A 21,891-nucleotide genomic window follows, 5' to 3' on the forward strand; every position below is an offset into this window, starting at 1 on the left:
ACACTGCTTTCCTATAATAGTATTTGGACAGCTACCATTTAATAGCTCACAGCCACTTGGCCTTTCTCTCACAGAATGACAGATTGTTTCTGTGAGATTAGAAACCAAGATGCGCAACCGGTTCTCCCAAACATGGAGTCCTGTAGCCCAGGTCTTACCTGAATCAGGATGAGGGAGTGGTGGGTCCAGGTGGGGCTGCTGGCCGTGCCCCTGCCTGCTGCGTACCTGCACATCCCACCCCCTCAGCTCTCCCCTGCCCTTCACTCATGGAAGTCTACAGGCAAGTTTTTCACTTACAAGGGACTGCTTATCTTCTACCAAGACTCTGTGGGTGTGGTTGGAAGTCCAGAGACAGTTGTGCTTTTACACGGTTTTCCAACATCCAGCTACGATTGGTACAAGATTTGGGAAGGTCTGACCTTGAGGTTTCATCGGGTGATTGCCCTTGATTTCTTAGGCTTTGGCTTCAGTGACAAACCGAGACCACATCACTGTCCCATATTTGAGCAGGCCAGCATCGTGGAAGCGCTTTTGCGGCATCTGGGGCTCCAGAACCGCAGGATCAACCTTCTTTCTCATGACTATGGAGATATTGTTGCTCAGGAGCTTCTCTACAGGTACAAGCAGAATCGATCTGGTCGGCTTACCATAAAGAGTCTCTGTCTGTCAAATGGAGGGATCTTTCTTGAGACTCACCGTCCACTCCTTCTCCAAAAGCTACTCAAAGATGGAGGTGTGCTGTCACCCATCGTCACACGACTGATGAACTTTTTCGTATTCTCTCGAGGTTCACCCCAGTCTTTGGGCCGTATACTCGGCCCTCTGAGAGTGAGCTGTGGGACATGTGGGCAGGGATCCGCAACAATGACGGGAACTTAGCCATTGACAGTCTCTCACAGTACATCAATCAGAGGAAGAAGTTCGGAAGGCGCTGGGTGGGAGCTCTTGCCTCTGTAACTATCCGCATTCATTTTATCTACGGGCCATTGGATCCTGTAAATCCCTATCCAGAGTTTTTGGAGCTGTACAGGAAAATGCTGCCGCAGTCCACAGTGTCGATTCTGGATGACCACATTAGCCATTATCCACAGCTAGAGGATCCCATGGGCTTCTTGAATGCATATATGGGCTTCATCAACTCCTTCTGAGCTGGAAAGAGTAGCTTCCCTGTATTACCTCCCCTACTCCCTTATCTGTATTCCACTTAGGAAGAAATGCCCAAAAGAGGTCCTGGCCATCAAACATTATTCTCTGACAAAGTCCACTTTACTCAAATTGGTGAACAGTGTATAGGAAGAAGCTAGCAGGAGCTCTGACTAAGGTTGACATAATAGTCCACCTCCCATTACTTCGACATCTGATCAAATGTATAGACTTGGCTTTGTTTTTGTGCTACTAGGAAATTCTGATGAGCATTATTATTCACTGATGCACAAAGACGTTCTTTTGCATAAAAGACTTTTTTAACACTTTGGACTTCTCTGAAATATTTAGAAGTGCTAATTTCTGGCCCACCCCCAGCAGGAATTCTATAGTAAGGAGGAGAAGAAGGGGGCCTCCTTCCCTCTCCTTGAATGACGTTATGGGCACATGCCTTTTAAAAGTTCTTTAAGCAACACAGAGCTGAGTCCTCTTTGTCATACTTTTGGATTTAGTTTCATCTGCTGTTTTTAGTTATAAACATTTTGTTAAAATAGATATTGGTTTAAATGATACAGTATCTTAGGTATGATTTAAGACTATTATTTACCTATACATTATATATATTTTATAAAGATACTAAACCAGCATTCCCTTACTCTGCCAGAGTAGTGAAGCTAATTAAACATGTTTGATTTCTGAATAAATTGAACTAAATCCAAACTATTTCCTAAAATCACAGGACATTAAGGACCAATAGCATCTGTGCCAGAGATGTACTGTTATTAGTTGGGAAGACCAATTCTAACAGCAAATAACAGTCTGAGACTCCTCATACCTCAGTGGTTAGAAGCATGTCTCTCTTGAGCTACTGTGGAGGGGAAGGGATTGTTGTGTAGTCCAAGTCACCATGCTGAAAGTACACTGATTCCTTTATGATGACTGCTTAACTCCCCATTGCCTGTCACAGAGAGGCTTTCCAAAGTAGCTCAGTAATTCCTGTACTTTACAGACAGGAAAGTTCCAGAAACTTTAAGAACAAACTCTGAAAGACCTATGAGCAAATGGTGCTGAATACTTTTTTTTTTTAAGCCACATTTCATTGTCTTAGTCAAAGCAGAATTATTAAGTGATTATTTAAAATTCATTTTTTTAAATTAGCAACTTCAAGTATAACAACTTTGAAACTGGAATAAGTGTTTATTTTCTATTAATAAAAATGAATTGTGACAAAAAAAACCAAAACAACAACAAAAAACTATATAATTCATGTTTCATAAATTTATTTTATTATGTAATACATATTTAATACAATTAAATTATAATTACATATATAAATATATTTAACTTCAGTATTCAAAATAAGAATTACTATATCTTTGCACAATATATTCATCTAGTAACCTCATGCTCACTCTTTTAAACCACTACTTGGTTTAACTTTATACGTTTTTGCTGTCATGCAAACAGTTTTCTATAATCAAAAGGCAAATCTTCAACTTTGCCACGCTTATTCTTCTGGTTCAGTCCTTAAAAAAAAAAAAAAACAAGAATACAAGGCAAGGCATGTTTCTGCCTACTTATCGCTGGACAGGTTATTAAGTGACTATCCAGATTCACTTCCGTTAGAGGCAATGCTGTTATTTTTAAGAAGCTGGAAAAGAGAATTATAAACAATTGCAACTAATGAAAAATAGTAGTTGGCTGAGCATGGTGGCTCATGTCTGTAATTCCAGCACTTTGGAAGATCGACGAGGGAGAATCGCTGAAGCCCAGGAGATCAATACCAGCCTAGGCATATAGTGAGACTTTGTCTCTACAAAAAATTTTAAAAATTGGCCCAGTATAGTGGTGTGTGCCTGTAGTCCTAGCTACTTGGTAAGCTGAGGTGGAAGAACTGCTTGAGCACAGAAGGCAGAGGTTGGAGTAAGCCAGTTAGCCAAGATTGCAACACTGAACTTCACCCTGGGTGACTGAGATCTTGTCAAAAAACAAAAAACAAACAAACAAACAAAAAGTAGTATTGGAAAAAGAGGAGAGCTGTTCTATGTGGCTAGATATGCTCTTTACACATTAGCATCTTTTGCAATTCCTTACCTAGATCATTAAATAAATACATAATTTATTTAATGCATTGATGTTTATTAAAATTTTAATACATATTAAGATGGTTTCACTACAGATATTACTGATAATAGATACTTCAACACAAGTTCAGAAAATCTGCAATGCATGTCTTCAAACTAGTAAATTTTATTCCTTACCACTCTTGTCAGCATAATTTCTTTATTGCCACCAAGAGTCTTGGATCTAGGTCAGTCAGAATGTAGCAAAGGGATATCAGAGCTATTGTGGTCAGTGAGTAGACATTAAACAAGAATTAAATAAGATATTTATCATATAGATCTATATCTAATATAGGCATATATTTTCCATTAATTCATATTCATTCAGATACTAACATGAATTGAGCAAGACTCTGCCTCTTGCATATAATGCATGTGTTCTAAAAACAATGGGCAGATTGGAGTTGGAATATACCAGCAAATGCAATCATTCTAAATTAGTGACCTGGGGGATTGGGCATGAATCCTAAACACAGTATGAGACATTATTACTCTGTAGTAAAGGTTTCAATAATACATTATACACATTTCACCACTCAAAACACCAAAGGAAATCTGTATACAAAGCAGCAACATGGTTAATACTGTTTCCCTATTAACGTTATGATGCATAATACTTGTATAATGCTGTGAAAATGTTCACTTACAATGAAGGATAATGACTACAATAACACTTTATTCAATGCTTTAATTTGTCCCATGAATCATCCAGGCCTATGTAATTGCATTGGTAATATGACACTATTGTATAAACAGGTCATGTGCAAATGGAATGGGCCCTTCCTAACTGGGCCATAGTAAGCACTTCTATGAAAAGATTTGCTAGGTAATTTTACCTGAATGTATCTGCTCTCTCACAGAATTTACTTTTTTTTTTTGTTTTTTGTAAATCTATACATAGACTGAAACTTGATTGTCCTACAACACTAAAATAAGATTGAGGAAGGTTTGCTGGGTTTTCAAGTGCTGTGTTGATTCCTAGAAAATATTTATTTCTATGCATTAATAGTTTTATGCTACCTACTGTGGATATTATATCTACTTCTCCTCATACTTAAGTGACAATGAGGCATTATAATTAAATAATAAAATGTGAGCTATATTTAGTTATATAACAAGTTAATGAAAGATTTCATGTAAATGAGTGGCTAGATGGAGAAGTTTTTGAAATATCAATGGGGATTGTGATGATTATGGAATATATATCAACAATGAAATGAGTATAATGCTGATTTTCACTACAGAGAATGGTAATACAATTATGACCGATAATATAAAAACATGTTTAAAATTATCTAAAAGAGATGTATTATCCTTAAAATGCAATAAGGAAAGGTTAAAATATGCCCTATTTGAATCCCTGTCAAAAATTCAGAAAATTATCAGAAACAAATATACAGAAACAGGCTAAGATAAATTAAGCTTCTATAGACTCTGAAAAATTATAGAGTTTTTCAAAAGGCAACAGATTTTCTTATTCTTTTTCCTTGTTTTTTAAATGCCTAATCTTTGAGGCCTGCAGTTTACAAAAAATTCTCTGAGCATGATGATAACCCTAGGATCAGAACTGAAGATTACTGCAGACCTAGAACAAATAGAAAACCAGAATGTTAAATGGGGGGCTCGATTTTGGCCTATACATTTTATATGATAAGATGTAGCCAATAAAATAAAGCTATTGAAGATCTCACATTAACTTAAGAAGTACTTGTGTTATAATGTTATGTAAAAAAATCCACAACATAAAGTTAGATTTCACATGATAACTAATATAGAATAATGGAAGAAGATATACAAAGATGTTAACAATAAACGGCTTTGGCTCATCAGAGAACAGGTTTCATTTTTCGATACTAACAAATTTATTTTATATTTTAAAATTACTGTAATAACTATATATTATATAACTAAAATGTAGCAATGTGATGTAAAAATGTCACAGCTACTACTAGATGTATTACAGTCATGGAAAGGGAAAGGAAATCAGCAACAATGTAGAAATTTGAATCAGATAAAGATTGAATTAGGTGAAGAGCTTTACTTAGAGATATCTAAGTTACAGTCTGGAATACAGTCATCCTGTTAATGTGTCCAAATACCATATTTATTTTGCTGAAAGAGTCCATATTTCACAAGAGTCATACTTTTCTGAAAATTCAAGTCTTGCAGTGGTATGGAGAAATAGAAAAAAAAATAGAGCAGAAAGAGGAATCAGAATGCCAGGGGCTATGGGAACTTGAGGTGGTGGGGGCACAGTAGTAAATAAGGTTGGTATGTTGGTTTCAATATGAGGGCGAGATTTGAGCAAAGCTTTGAGAGAGAAGAGAGAGTTAGCCAAATCGATATATAGGCTACACTGTTTTAAATAAGCTGACATATTGCTTCCTTTTTGAAAGGTTCTGGAATCCTAGTAACTCTAATGCAAACAACCGCTTGACTCCTTTGGAACATTTATACAAATGACCCCACAGCACTCATAATTAAAGTTAGTTTCTATTCTGAGTTGCTAGCTGAAATTATTATTCTATTAGGATTTTGTTCTATATTGTTATGTTATTAGCACTATGGGAGTTACCAAGAGAAGCTGCTCAATGATAACAGCCCCATTAATGCCTCTAGTGAAATACTTTAAACAGTTCTTTATTGATCTTGGTTCCAAATACATCAAAATGTTGTATTAAAGTTTTGTTGAACTATTCACCCTACTGGCATTCTCAGGTGGCTACATTCCCAGTTCAAAAGTTCTTATTCTTGAGCTCCAGGTAGAAATGAAGAAATAGCAAAACTGACCTAACTGAAAAATGTGGGTTGACTTTATTCAAGCTTTTTAATCATTAAAAAAATTTTTACTTCTTTTTTCCATATAAGGAATGTGCTACTTGTCATTTATTTGTATTAAATATATATAAATACACACATACACACATATATACATACAAAGTAAGAAACCCCAAGAACAAAGACTGCAATGAAAATATAATTTATTGTATGAAAGCTCTAAATTCTAATTCACTACTCTAAGACCAGTCCAATTCACAAGTAAATGAATGACCTGAACTGACCCTCAGACAATTAATCAAGAGGTCTTGAATGTGTTTCATTCTAACCCTAGTAAAGATCTATTTAAATCATAGTTTCTGTCATGAAATATGTGTATATATTCTACTTGTGGCTGAAGTTAAGCCAAGCTAAATTTGTAAACAATTATTCTATATTTATCATTGAGCTTTATGATATGCCAGTTGGTCTGGTTCTGATTCAAATGCATCATAATGGTAGCATACGCAGTCTTGCAGAACTGAGGCTTCCTTTTGACAGTGTCACTACTGAGGGCCATAAGGAGCATATAATAACTGAAGTCACTAACATAAACTCAACAGCATGTATGATTATTTAATTGTTTTACTTCAATCCAAATAATTTTCTAACTTCATGAAGAGTAAGACCGTCAACAGCAAGTGTATAGAAGGTAGATGTCATTAAATAATTTATGATCAAGTCCATAGTGAAGAATATATATGACGCTGTTGTTTTCATGATATTCAACTAAGGCAGTCATAGTGCCAACCATTTCACTATACTGAGGCAAACAGATATTTGCTAAAGTATTTTGAATCATTTATTACTCAGTTGGGTAAAACTTTATTTATACTGAAATTAACTGAATTTTGCTTTCTACACTTGATCTTAGTCAAAAGGCCAAGAAGTGGTTGAATTTTGCTTCCTTTTCTATCTCACATAAATGTAGACTCATACTCTAAACGGTTTCCCTGTCTATTGTGAATAGTTTCTGTGAAAGAAGGTCCTAATATTTTATATAAACTGCATATATGTAGTAACAACAACACAGTATGCTATTTCAAACACCAGAAAGTGTCATTCTTTAGAATGATGAAGTGCTCTTCATCTTTCTAAAATGTTGATGAAATTAAATTAAAATTGTGCCTTATGAGTTTACCATCAGCCTGTAAGTAAGGTCATCTCATCATTCTTACTCAAACATGAAATAATATGAGTAAAATAAGATTTAAGTAATTAAGATACATAGGTTAGATTTGGCAGAAAGAGAAAACTTCAATTCTCTAGCATTTGTGCCTCCAAACTGTATCCTATATCACTATTGAAATCAGAAAGGAACATAAAAACACCAATTTTAAAATGTCAATTTCTTTTTAATACATGAAGTTAGATCTCCCATGTGTTGAACAGATTTTTCTCATACATTATACCTTAAAAACTTTATTTTTCATCTATTATGCCTTGAAGGTTTTTCCATGGACCTATCTAAAATAGTTGAGATGAAAATGGACTTAACACTTTTTAAAAGCTAATTTAATTAGCCAGTCTCCATTATTTTTGCCAATATTTATTTTGGCAAAAGTAAATAAATCTATATTATGCTGTAATAAATTATATTGGAAAAAGAAGTATATAACAAGTTAATATTTTAAAAAATCTGCTCTTTGTCATTCTAAAATGCCAATGAAATTAAATCAAAATTGTACTTTGGGAGGCAGATCTGTTGACGAGAAAAAAGAAGTGTTCATGAACGCAGAGCATGCACCTTCGTTTAATTGATTACACTCTGGCTCATAAAAATGTGTAGTAAGTAATCTGTATGTATTTCACTGTATTACTGTAAAAGAGATTCATAGGAGGTAACTAGACTTTATTATTAATATTCAAAGGTCAAAGCAAAATTGGGAGATGAATTGAAAAATACACATTTCCCCAAAGTCTCTATTATAAAACAGTAAGAATAAAGACTCTCACTGACAACAGAAAGTTTAAATTTTAACCATATGCTAAGAGCTTATGTATGATTTTCAGTTTCTGTGCCAAACTCTTCCATTTCTAAAAATCTTTCATTTTCTCTTTTACATGAAAATAAAGTATTTTGATATATAACTAGAGTTGAATAAGCATACATGTTTTATATTTATCCTCCAGAATAAACATGTTGGTTTTTTTTCTTCCTACTATTGAGGCAATTTCATCTTGTGAAATCACAAAGCCTAGTGCTTTACTGGCCTCTGTTGTTACAATCTCAGTATAACACTTCCACACATGCAGTGTAATACCATTTTGATATATTTGATGAAGAAATAATGTGTAGTCTAAGGTTTTAAATATGCCACAGAAGAGGAATCAAATTACTGTCAGATTATACAAAAACTTAAGCAATTCTTTTTGAAATAATATGTGGCATATAATTGCCACACATCAGACATACACTGAAGTGAGAAAAACCTCATCTTCTAAAAGTTCCCTTAGTTACTTTTTATAAATCAATTAGATAGTGCTTTCTGTCCCAGATCATATACTTTCCTAGCAATCAAGCTAAACATATCCTGGCAGAAATCCTTGATGCATCTTGCCAAATGTGATGTTAATACAGATCGAGCATTTCTAACCTAAAAATCTGAAATCTGAAATGCTCCAAAATTTGTAACTTTTCGAGCACCAATGTGAGATAGTGACACCTTTGCTTTCTGTTAGTTCAATGTACACAAACTTTATTTCATGCAAAAAATTGTTTCAAATATTGAATAAAATTAGCTTCAGGCTATGTGTATAAGGTGTATATGAAACATAAGTAAATTTTGTGTTTAAACTTGGGTCCTATCCCCAAGATATTTCATTATGTCTGTATAAACATTTCGAAATCTGAAAAAATTTGAAATCTGAAACACTCTGGCCCCAAGAATTTTGGATAAGGGATACTCAACCTTTATTCACTTTGTAATGCTGAAGAGGGATTGTGTGAAGTAAATAATATATACTGCATTACAAAAAACACATCCAGGCCATAATTAATTTATTCAGTCAAGAGATTAAGCCTGTATTTTTCCTGTGTAGAGATGGTAACCACTGAAGTATCAATTTTACCAAATTTTCATCAAAGAATGTAACTCAGTTTTTGCTTGATAAAATACCAAGGTACACAATATTATTAGAGATTTATTTCAATGACACATTAAATGTTTCTTAAACTTTTATTTGCATAAATAGAGATGATAAAAATAGCAAAGAGATGCTTTCTAGGTTATTAAAGAATAGGAGAAGGGCCAGGCACAGTGGCTTATGCCTGTAAGCCCAGCATTTTGAGAGGCCAAGGCAGGCAGATCACTTGAAGTCAGGGATTCGAGACCAGCCTGGCCAACACGGTGAAACCCTGTCTCTACCAAAAATACAACAAAATTAGTCGGGTATGGTGGCGCCGCCTGTAGTCCCAGCTACCCGAGAGGCTGAGGCAAGAGAATTCCTTGAACCCAGGAGGTGGAGCTGAGATCGCATCACTGCACTCCAGGCTGGACAACAGAATGAGACTCAGTCTCAAAAAAAAAAGAATAGAAGAAAATAGCAGGAATTGTTGTCTTAAAAATGTCATTGAGTGTGCTCTAATCATCTTGGTCTTAATGTAAAAGCTCAGCTGTCATCTTTGCTGACAAACTAATGCTTTACTATAAAGCCTACAAAGACTGAATCTCCAGGTAGTCCTTTTCCTCCCGGGTATTGTCTAGATCAGTACTTTCCAAAGGAAAGATAACGTGAGCCACATATTAATTTTTAAGTAAAAATAATAAGTAAAAGAAAAAGAAGAAAGGGAAGGAAGGAAGGAAGGAAGGAAGGAAGGAAGGAAGGAAGGAAGGCAGGCAGGCAGGCAGAAAAGGAGGGAGGGAGGGAAGGAGAGAAGAAAGAAAATAAGAAAGAAAAAAGGGAAAAAGAAAGAGAGAGAGAGAAACAAAAAGAAAGAAAGAGAAAGAAAGAGAGAGAAAAGAAGGAAAGGACAAAGGAAGAGAGGAAGGGAAAGGAGAGGAAGGAAGGGAACTTCTCAAGGATATAATATTTCTGAGTTGGGAGAATATGATAAAATATATATGCAAAATATTCAGAATGTGAGAAGGTGTTAACAGCAAGGGTTAAAAATGGAAAAGGAAAGAGGGATAGATAGATCCAGAGGTTGAGGGCCTGTTTGCAAATTTAAAAGGGTGATCAGAGTGTATTATAGAAGTGGTGATATGTTTTAAAGACTTTAAAATGTCAAGGAAGTAAACCATATGTATAAATAGGGGGAAGAGTTTTTCAGGTATGGGGCACAGTAGATGAATAATTCTTGCTAGGTGCATATTTATGAGAGACAGGACTAGCTGGATTTCCCAGGCCAACTAAGAATTCCTGAGTCTAGCTGGGGAGGTGATTGCACCCACCTTTAAACGTGGGGCTTGTAACTCAGCTCACACTTGACCAATCAGGTAGTAAAGAGGGCTCACTAAAATACAAATTAGGCTAAAAGCAAGAGGTAAAGAAAAGTCAAATCATCTATCATCTGAGAGCACAGCGGGGAGAGACAATGATTGGAATATAAACCCCAGGCATTCGAGCTGGGAGTGGCAACCCACTTTGGGGGGCAATCCTCTTTGGGTCCCCTCCTATTGTATGGGAGCTCTTTCACTCTATTAAATCTTGCAACTGCACACTCTTCTGGTCTGTGTTTGTTACGGCTAGAGCTGAGCTTTGACTTGCCGTCCACCACTGCTGTTTGCCACTGTCACGGACCTGCCACTGGCTTCCACCCCTCCGGATCTGGCAGGGTCTCTGCTGTGCTCCTGATCCAGCAAGATGCCCATTGCCACTCCAGATCAGGCTAGAGGCTCACCATTGTTCCTGCATGTCCAAGTGCCTGGGTTTGTCCTAATAGAGCTGAACACTAGTCGCTGGGTTCCACGGTTCTCTTCCATGACCCACAGCTTCTAATAGAGCTATAACACTCACTGCATGGCCCAAGGTTCCATTCCTTGGAATCCGTGAGGCCAAGAACCTCAGGTCAGAGAATAAAAGTCTTGCTGCCATCTTGGGAGCTGCCGCCGCCATCTTGGGAGCTGCCCACCACCATCTTGGGAGCCACCAGCCACCATCTTGGGGGCGGCTCACAACCATGCTGGGAGCCCTAAGAACAAAGACTCCAAGGTAACATCTAGTGTTAGAAAGAGTCAGGAGACCTATGAGACTTAGGCAGAGTGTGGCACTAGAAGAAAAATAGAAGATGTGGGCTGAGGGGAGATGGGTGACCAAATCATACAGGACCTTATAGACTATTACAGACTTTAGCTCTTAATGTAAGAATGAGAAAGCCTATGAAGGATCATTGCTGGCTGCTAATACTGAGAGTAAACTATATACCACCATAAGAAAGAGTGAAAATTAGAAAATGTGTCTAGTAACTGGGTAAGAGATAATAATGTCTTATTCCAGGGCAAAAGTGTTTATACTATAGTCATGTTCTGGGTATAGCTTGAAGATTGGGTCAACAGAATCTGCAGACAGATTTTTTTTTTTTTTTTTTTTTGAGATGGAGTCTTGCTCTGTTGCCCAGCCTGGAGTGCAGTGGCATGATCTCGGCTTACTGCAAGCTCCTCCTCCGGGGTTCACGCCACTCTCCTGCCTCAGCCTCCCGAGTAGCTGGGACCACAGGCTTTTTTTTTTTTTTTTTTTTAAGAAGGAGTCCCGCTCTGTTGCCCAGGCTGGAATGCAGTGGCGCAATCTCAGCTCACTGCAACCTCTGCCTCCCGGGTTCAAGCTATTCTCTTCCTCAGCCTCCTAAGTAGCTGGAATTACAGGTGCCTGCCAGCACGCCCAGCTAATTTTTTTGTATTTTTGGTAGAGATGGGGTTTCACCATCTTGGCCAGGCTGGTCTTGAACTCCTGATCTCATGATCCACCTGCCTTGGCCTCCCAAAGTGCTGGGAGTACAGGCATGACCCACCATACCCGGCCCAGACAGATTTAATATAAGGGACAAGAGAAAGAGAAGAGTTAAGGGTAACTTTAATATTTACTTGAGTAATTGGAAGAATGAAGTTGCCACAGATTGGACGAGAAAGACTGTGGGAAGAGCACATTTAGAAGTGAAAAGAGTTCTGTTTTGGACTTGGTAAGTTTAAGATATCTATTTAAATGTTTTGACAACTAGAGGCCTGTGAGGGAAAGAAAATAAAAAGCAGTTTGCTTTCCTGTAAGCCAGGTGGAAAGATGTGGATGTGCTTCAAGAAGGAAGAAGTAAACAACTGAATTAAATGTTACTAATAGGTCAAATAAATTGAAGACTGAGATTTGACTATTTTATTTAACACTAGAATAAAAAGAAACTTCTTTTTAGAATTTGAGAAATAAAAGTAGATATTAAAAAATCCATAGAATGGAAGAAAAAATATGATTTCTAAAAAGGAGGAGAAAAATTACTGTAATTATTGGATTATGTAAGTAAAATCAGATAGATTCTAGAATAAAAGAAGTGAGGATTTTTAGCCGGGCATGGTGGCGGGCTTCTGTAATCCCAGCTACTGGGGAGGCTGAGGCAGGGAGAATTGCTTGAACTTGCAGAGGTTGCAGTAAGCCAAGGTCACACCACTGCACTCAAGCCTGGGTGACAGAGCAAGACTTTGTCTCAAAAATAAGTGAAAAAGAAAGAAAGAAAGGAGAGAGAAAGAAAGAGAGAGAAAGAGAGAAAGAGACAGGAAAGGAAAGAGAGAGAGAGGACGGGGAGGGAGGGAGGATTTTGCCCAGGAACACTGAGAATTCATTCAGAATAATAAGAGGAAAACCAGGAGTATTTGTACAGTTACAGGTAGATTGTAGACTTGTAGACGTGATATGGAAGCATGTGAAAGTTCTCCTCCAATTTATCAAGCAAGTGTAGAAGTGGATGTTGAAGGTTGAAGAAGGGGAGACAGTATGAATTAGTCATATGGAAGAGTGGATTGTGAAGTGTAGCATCATCACTGGGTTACACAAAGAATGTCTTTGAGATTAGCAAAAAAAAAAAAAAAAAAAAAAAAAAAAGCAGCCCAGGATCAGTGCTCCTTTGACAAATCTCTTTCTAGGATCGTGGCCTCTCTACACGTGTGATCTAAGAGTTCACATAAAATGCCCTCTACGTCTAGTTGAACATTGTCTGACACTGGTAATGTTTGGCTTTATCTAACCTCAGTTGAATTCTTGCCCACTGAAAATTGGTTGCGATTGAAAATTCTTCAGTGATTTTTAAATGTATTCCATTCTTAATGGCTGATCTCTTCTCTCATTTAAACACAGAATTCACACTCATTAAATGATGATTTTTTAATTAGAGAAGATAGTCTGGAAAAGTCTGTGCTTCTGAAACTTTAGTAATTTGCAAAGCACCTTCAGGAGTTTCTTCTTACCTAGTTGCATTGAATGGACCTATGTTAATTTGTCTGTGAAGCAAGTGTTAAGTACTTTGAGTAAATATTGGTAGCCTTCGGCAGTTTGAGGTAGGTGGGAGCTATTTAACTTTTCTCCCATTATCTCTATGCCAGCTGATATGTCACAATAACTGCAAGTCTTATTCCAATTTCTGATAAAGATACAAACATTGAGAAGAAACAAAACAGCCAAGCAATCTGTTCATACAGGCTTAGTGGAGATCTCACTCTGTCCTGAGACATTCCAGGGAGCACCTTGCGAGAAGTTTCACGCTGAGGTAGAGTTAACACTCGTTTGATGGCGGGATCAGCCATACCACATGTCTAGTCAGATTGGTTGGCAGAATATTCTAGTTAATCAGAAGCCCAGGACTAAACAGATTTCTAAACCTAAAGTGGAACTCCCTATGTGTGAGAATGTCAGACTTGCCATTTTCTTACTTGTTATGCATGCAAGAGTGGGAAACTGTAAAATCATGTGTTTTAAAAGCAAGTGTTTTAATATTACTCATCAATTAAAAAAATACTGCACGCACCCCTAATGACAATTATTAAATGTCCCCATATAGACTTCAATGGCAATATTGAAGTGCTTAAACATTCTGAACTATAGATTCCTGATTTGGATAGTGCAAATGCCAACCAAACACTTGGTTATAATCAAGGTTATAAATCAAGGTTAACTAAAACACATGAATTCACATTGATATAATATTGTTTATGTGGAGTAATTCATCCTTGCTCATCGAAATCAGAACCAGATAATCAGTACTCTTACTTCATTCCATTTGCATATATGTATATGTAATGTGTCTACTTAAATGTCTTCCTGGTCAATATGTATATTAAATCATAAGTTGGAGAACTAGCTACATTTCATTGTAAAAAATGCACTTTTAATAAATGCCTGACTCGAAAATGTTTGGTAGACAGTCTAAATGAGGGTGCACTTTGAAAACTTAATGACTTTAATATTCATCAAGGTAAATATAGTCTTGGTATTAAAATTATATTTTCAGAATAGCATAAATATGAGAAGGTCTATCAACTCTGTACTATTATTAGTATTAATAGATTAAAACAGCACAAGCATTGCCAAAAAGTAAAAATAATTTTCTCTCCATGTGGTATCCTAGTGAAGCACAGTTTACAACAAATACATAATTTTTAAAAATTTAATTACATTATTTTCCTATAATTCTATTTTATAAAATCTATCTTAATAATTATTTAACAAACCCTCTGAAAATAGAATCAGAAGAATCTCATCTCTCTTGCTAATTTTTAATTAATGTATATGACATTTCTCCTAATAATTAGTTATAAGACAAATCTCATTCAAATAAACTTTAGATACCAGTAAAGGACTCTCATTATGTCAAGTGGAACCTAAAAAAATTAGCCTTTTAGTATACCAGATTTATTTATTCTATTTAGAAATAAATATGATATTTCCATAATACTTGCCCTTAGAGTCTTCATTTTACTATATATTATACAGACACTTTATGAAGAATTTTTTCAGCTACTTTTAACTGCACTATTTTGTCCCAAATTAAATAAAAATGGCTCATTTTCAATCATTTGCTTGATCACGAACAACATTGTAGCAATAATTAATTAGCTTCCAAAATACTTGAAAACTAAATAAAACATTTATGTCAGTAAGGTCATAAGGGAAAATGTGATAGAATTTGAATAAAAGGAAGGGGAAAAGAGGAAGAATTTTAGAAGAGAGAGAGACAGAAGGCAGAGAGGCGAAAGATGCAGAAAAACCTGTGGAGAAAATAGTGTCAGATCCAAGTATAAGATTATGCTCTCCAGTTGCGTTGGTTCCAAAATTCAAAAATTCAAAAATTTTACAAATAAATACAAATTTATAAGACAATTTTTAGAGATGCAAAAAAATCTGGGGGGAAATAACATGAGAGATTATATCAAAAGAGATAGTCTTGCCCCCTCAATCTCTAATAATCTCTACTCTTGACACTGACTTTCATCTGTTGACTTTATTTCTTCTTCACTAAGAAAATTAAAACAATCAGAGAAAATCTTTTATAGACTCCCATTACTCTAAGTACCAACCTTCTACATCTGTACCCATGCATTCTGCCTTCCTGAATACTCTTCTGTCCAAGGCTATTTCCTTTCATATGTGATAGTTCCCATGCTCTTTTGTCTATTTATGAACGCTGTTGCAGAAATTCTCTTCTCATTCTCATGATTGTCAATTTTTTCTTCATACATGATGATTTTATGAGCTCAAATATATGCTGTTATTTCTGTCATCATAAAATGTAAATGACTTGATCTTATTTTTCTTTCTGGGACAGCACCATTTCTCTCCTCCCATTACAACGGAATTCATTGAGAGATTTCTCTGTACTTCGAATCTCCAATTCCTCTTTTCTCATGAACCCACTATTTTAAGTTTTCCTCTCACTACCCTCTACAACTGTTATTAATAGCACCAATGGCTGCCTCTGTTAAATATTCAAAATACTATACTAATTTTGTTTTCTTCTACCTTTTAGGATACTCTTTCTCAGTCGGTTCTGCAGATCTTGTGATATCTCCAATCTTTAAGTGTTGGCATTCCCCAGGTTCATTTCTTAGTTACCTAATCTATCTCTATTCATTCTCCTGACGATCTTATCTAAGAATAATTCTCTATCCCCAAATTTATATTTCCAATCAACCATTTCTCCTGAGCATCATGAGGACTTCATTGCTTTTTTGTCGAATTAACAATCAAAACTACAAAGTTATTCTTCAAAACTTTCTTCTGTGTGTTGTTTAATCACAAGTACCTATTCAATATAATCTCTCCCATCGTCCAGGAAGGCTATATATAAAGAAGTGAAACAGTACTCTTGACTTGGGGCAGCAACATTTGGAGATCCCTTTCACTACAGTGATTCTAAAAGTCTTGAAGAATTTCTGCTCTATGTTAAGTGCCACTGAATGCCATGTGTGGATATTTCTCCAACAATGAAATTATAGCCAATGAAAATACTACATGTACAGTTATTTTTGAATAAAATGGGATACATCTACTCATGATAAATTTCTTCTAATTCAAAAATATAATCATACCACATTTTTTAAAAACCTAAAATTACTATTATAAATTATTTCAGGGATTGGACTAAGGTATGAGTTAACTGGAGTATATACTTTTTTTTTTTATTTCATCTCAGGCTCTAATACACATTTAAAACTTAGTCTGCATTTAAAACTTAGATATTGTATTCATCCATTTTGCATTAGTTTTTAATATTTATATATTTCTTGAGATATTATTTGATTGTTGAGTTTTGTAGTAACTCCTTAAATTTTATGCCTGAGGCATTTGCCTCACTTTTCTCACTGCCATTCCAAGCTTTTTTGCAAGAGAGTAGATAAATATAAAAAGTACCTCCTACATGCCCTTGTTTGCTTGGCATATTCCACAGAGCATAACTAGAACTACCTATTTTATTGGCCAGGATGATTTCTGCCCTCATCATATAAGTTGGACCAATACTAACACAGCTATGTGAAGATAGGCCCGTGAGATTATTAGCAAGTGTTTCAGAATTAAAAGTCATAATCCTTAAAGAAATCTATTTCAACTCTGGGTTTAATTAATGGGAAAATATATGTACACAGCAAACATTAAGTATAAGATTGCACATACAAATTAAGACTCCTGTTAGCCACCCAAGAAAATAAACTGAAAGCTATTAGAATTAACAAGAGGGTTCAGTAGAGTAGCTATGTAAAAAAAAGAAGAAATCAATAGTTTTTTTTCAGACCAGCATAAACCAGTTGGATAATATAATAAGAACATAGAACACAACAAAACTTAACTGAGATATTTCATATATGGACAGGAAAAAAATGAAGCATCATTATATACTTGAATTGAAAAAGAAAATACTACAAATTAAAATTCTTACATTAATTCACTAGTTTAGGGAAATACCAAATAAGAACCAACAAATGGTACTTTTAAAACCTGAGGAGTTTTGACTTCCAAAACGGCAGGGTAAGACCTCTGAAAATCTACTCCTCTATGAAAGCAACAGGAACACATGCAAAAACTATCAAAATCAACTTTTCCTGTACTCTAGACATTAATCAAAGTGTTGTAACAATTTGAGAAGTGTTTATACAAGAAGAAAATGGCTGAATATGTAAGAATATTGCAATTTATGGCATTTTAACTTTCCCTAATCTCATCCCTCTCTCTTCAGCTTCAAGATAACCCTAGAAATCAAGTTTTTCAGCCAGGTGTGATAGTTTTCATGTGTAATCCCAATTACTCAAAAGACTGAGGCAGAACCCAGGATTTGGAAGCTACAGTAAGCTATGATTACACGTTTGAACTCCAGAACTCCAGCCTGAACAACAAACTGAGACTTTTTCTCACAATAATAAAAAGAAAAAATAAATCAAGAATCTAGTCTTCTTACAGTAGCACAATTCACAATTGCAATTGATGTGGAACCAACCTAACTGCCCATTGACTAATGAATGGATAAAGAAAATGTGGAATATGTACACCATGAAATACTACTCAGCCATTAAAAAGAATGAAATAATTACCTTTGCAGCAACTTGGATGGAGCTGGAGATCATTATTCTAAGTAAAACAGGAGTGGAAAACCACTTATAAGCTTCTACGCGGGAGATAAGCTATGAGTATGCAAAGGCATACAGAGTGATATGATGGACTTCAGAGACTTAGAATGGGAAGCATGGGAGAGGGGTTAAGGATAAAAAACTACACATTACATTGCTACATTAGTACACAATGTATGCTACTTGGGTGACTAGTGCACTAAAATCTCAGAATTGACCACTATATAATTCATCCATGTAATGAAAAATCACTTGTACCCCAAAAGATATTTAAATAAAAATTTTTTAAAAAGAAATCTGGTCTTCCAAATGCAATAGCTAGTAAAGCAGTTTGGCAGCCACTGAGTCAGAATAAGGTAGGAACTCCCTAGAAGTCCTGTCTGCAGCGATTTGTCACTATTTTACATGTCTGGCAGCTTGTTAGAAAGTACTATTCTCAGATTTTGTCTTTATCTGACCTTAGTTGGAGCTCTCGCTGTTTGTGAAGAGCCCTCTTCTCAGGATTTTGCCAAACATAATCAAGAGCAATTGTTTAACATCACAGCTGCCTAAGGTGGCTTTATTTGTTGGGAGGAACACGAACTTAACCAAAATACAAAAGAAAAAACTGAGGACTGACATGATCATAAGGAACTTTGCAAAGCTAAACATAACCTAGAAATCTAGGAGGCTACACACATACTCAGGACTGTGCACATGCCCAGGAAAGGACTGAGAAGTCCCTAATCTCTCACATCTGATTCACCTTGAGGCTCTGTGCAAGTAAAAGCAACATAGAGTGGTAAAATGCCAATCACAGCATTGAAATCAAGCCACAACACACACACAAAGCTTCTCAGCAAAGAATATGAGACTAATTTGCTCTACGTATTTAAGCAAATTTCTGTTCAGTCATTAGCTGACCACTAAGAAAATCATGAACAGGCTTCAGTGGCCACACAAATAATACAGACTATATATAATTAGTCCAAGAAAATCATTTTTAAAACTAACAGTAATAATGGAAAACAACAACAAAAAACCCTGGGGAAGAGGAAGAATCTGATTGTTAGAATTGCCATAATGTATTAGACAAAACATTGCAATCCAATGGCAGAGATTAGCAGATGGATTTAAAAAATATTACCCAACCATCTACTAACTACAAGAGACACATTTTAGATTCAAAAACACAAATAGGTTAAAAGAAAATAGAATTTTAAGGTATATACTATGCAAAAAGTACTCAAAAGAGAGCTAGAATGGTTACACTAATAAGATTTTAAGACAAAAATTGTTACTAGGGGCAAAGAACATTTTATAATAATAAAAGGGCCAATTAATTAGGATGACATAACAATTACAAATATGTATGCACATAAAAACTCAAATACATGAAGCAAAAAATTGCAGAATTAAAAGAAAAATAGACAATTTAACAATAATATTGGAAGACATCAACATCCCTCTTTCAATTATGGATAGAACAATTAAGAAGAGTATCAGTAAGGAAATAAAATACTTGAACAAAACTACAAATCATCCAGATCTAATAAACAACTAAAGAATACTCCACCCAACCAAGAATAAAATACACTCATCTCAAGTGGACATGAAACACTCTACAGGATAGTCGATATATTAGGCTTTAAAAACAAGCCTCAAAAAATTTAAAAATTGAAAGCATACGAAGTATATTTTCTTTTTTTTTTGAGACGGAGTCTTGCTCTGTCACCCAGGCTGCAGTGCAGCGGCGTGATCTCAACTCACTGCAAGCTCAGTCTCCCGGGTTCATGCCATTCTCCTGCCTCAGCCTCCCGAGTAGCTGGGACTACAGGTGCCCGCCACCACACCAGTCTAATTTTTTTGTATTTTTAGTAGAGATGGGGTTTCACCCTGTTAGCCAGGATGGTCTTGATCTCTTGACCTCATGATCCGCCGGCCTTGGCTTTTGAAAGTGCAGGGATTACAGGCGTGAGCCACTGCGCCTGGCCCATACAAAGTGTATTTTCTAATCACAATGAAATTAAATTAGAAATCAACAATGGAAGTAAATTTGGGAAATCAACCAATATGTGGAAATTAAACATCACACTTTCAAGTAAAAATTGGGTCAAAGAAAAATTGTGAAAAATAATAGAAAATACTTTGGTATGAATTAAAGTAAAACCACAACATACCAAAGTTATGGAATGCAGCAAACACAGTTCTTTTTATAACTGTAATAGCCTACATTCAATATGAAGAGAGATAGCAAATCAGTAACTAATTTTCCACCATAAGAAAATGGCAAAAAATATATATAAAGAAAAAGAAAGAAAAATTATAAAAACTAGAATGTAAAGATATAAAAAAACTAGAAAAATAATAGAGAAAATCAATGAAACCAAGAGTCTCTTCTTTACTCCTAAGAACAGAACTTCAAGATACAAAAGCAAAAACAGGTAGAACTGCAAGGAGAAACAGTCACAAAACCACAATTATAGTTAATGTAAGTAGAAGAAAGGAAATGATGAAATAATAAGAATAAGAGAGTAAGTTAAGGAAATAGTAAACTAACAAATAGTAAAATAAATGAAACAAAGCCAAAAGTTGATTATTTGAAAAGATCAGCAAAATTGATAAATGCTGAGATAATTTTTTTTTCTTATGTTCCTTCTATGACTAGTTTGTTGAGGATTTTTATCATAAAGGGATGCTGAGTTGTTGGGAACAGGTCCCCAAATCTGGCCATAAACTGGCCCCAAAACTGGCCATAAACAAAATCTCTGCAGCAGGGTGACATGTTGGTGATGGCCATGACACCCACGCTGAAGGTTATTGTTTTACTGGAATGAGGGCAAGGAACACCTGGCCCACCCAGGGAGGAAAACCGCTTAAAGGCATTCCTAAACCACAAACAATAGCATGAGGGATCTGTGCCTTAAGGACATATTCCTGCTTCAGATAACTAGCCGGAGCCCATCCCTTTGTTTCGGCCCATCCCTTTGTTTCCCATAAACAATACTTTTAGTTAATTTATAATCTATATAAATAATGCTTATCACTGGCTTGCTGACAATAAATATGTGGGTCAAACTCTGTTCAGGGCTCTCAGCTCTGAAGGCTGTGAGTCCCCTGATCTCCCACTCCACACTCTATATTTCTGTGTGTGTGTCTTTAATTCCCTTAGCGCTGCTAGGTTAGGGTCTCCATGACTGAGCTGGTGTCGGCACTGAGTTTTATCGAATGCTTTTTGTGTGTATATTGAGATGATCATATGGTTATTGACCTTAATTCTGTTTATGTGATGTATCATATTGATGGATTTGTGTATGTTAAATCATCCTTGCATCCATGATATAAAACTCAATTGATCATGATATATTATCATTTTGTTGTGCCATTGGATTCAGTTTCCTAGTATCTTCATGAGGATTTTTGTGTCTATATTCATCAGGAATACTGGTCTATAGTTTTCTTTCATTGTTGTTGTTGTATTATGATGTGGTTTTGGTATCAAGGTGATACTGACCTTGTAAAATGAGTTAGAAAAAATTACCTCCTCCTCGATTTTCTGGAGCAGTTTTAGGAGGGTTGGGATTAGTTCTCTGAAAGTTTGGTAGAATTTGGCTGTGAATCTGTCTGGTTTTGAGCTTTTTTTTGTTGGGAGATTTTTTAATTACTGATTGAATCCTGCTACTCATTATTTGTATGTTCAGATTTCTATTTCTTACTGGTTAAATCTTGGGAGGTTGCATGATTTGAAGAACTAATCCATTTCTTCCAGGTTTTCCAGTTTGTGAGTATACAGT

The 21,891-nt window shown here is 35.6% G+C and overlaps 1 long non-coding RNA gene and 1 pseudogene across 1 annotated transcript in view; one reads left to right on the top strand and one right to left on the bottom strand.

Moving 5' to 3' along the window:
- The window catches only part of LOC129471006 (uncharacterized), a 275,579-nt gene that overhangs the window by 89,493 nt on the left and 164,195 nt on the right, over positions 1-21,891 (bottom strand). The window lies entirely within an intron of this gene.
- LOC129470995 (mesoderm-specific transcript homolog protein-like) lies at positions 116-2,370 on the top strand (annotated as a pseudogene).

The sequence above is a fragment of the Symphalangus syndactylus genome, chromosome 2, assembly GCF_028878055.3.
Source record: "Symphalangus syndactylus isolate Jambi chromosome 2, NHGRI_mSymSyn1-v2.1_pri, whole genome shotgun sequence".
Classification (NCBI taxonomy): Eukaryota; Metazoa; Chordata; class Mammalia; order Primates; family Hylobatidae; genus Symphalangus; species Symphalangus syndactylus.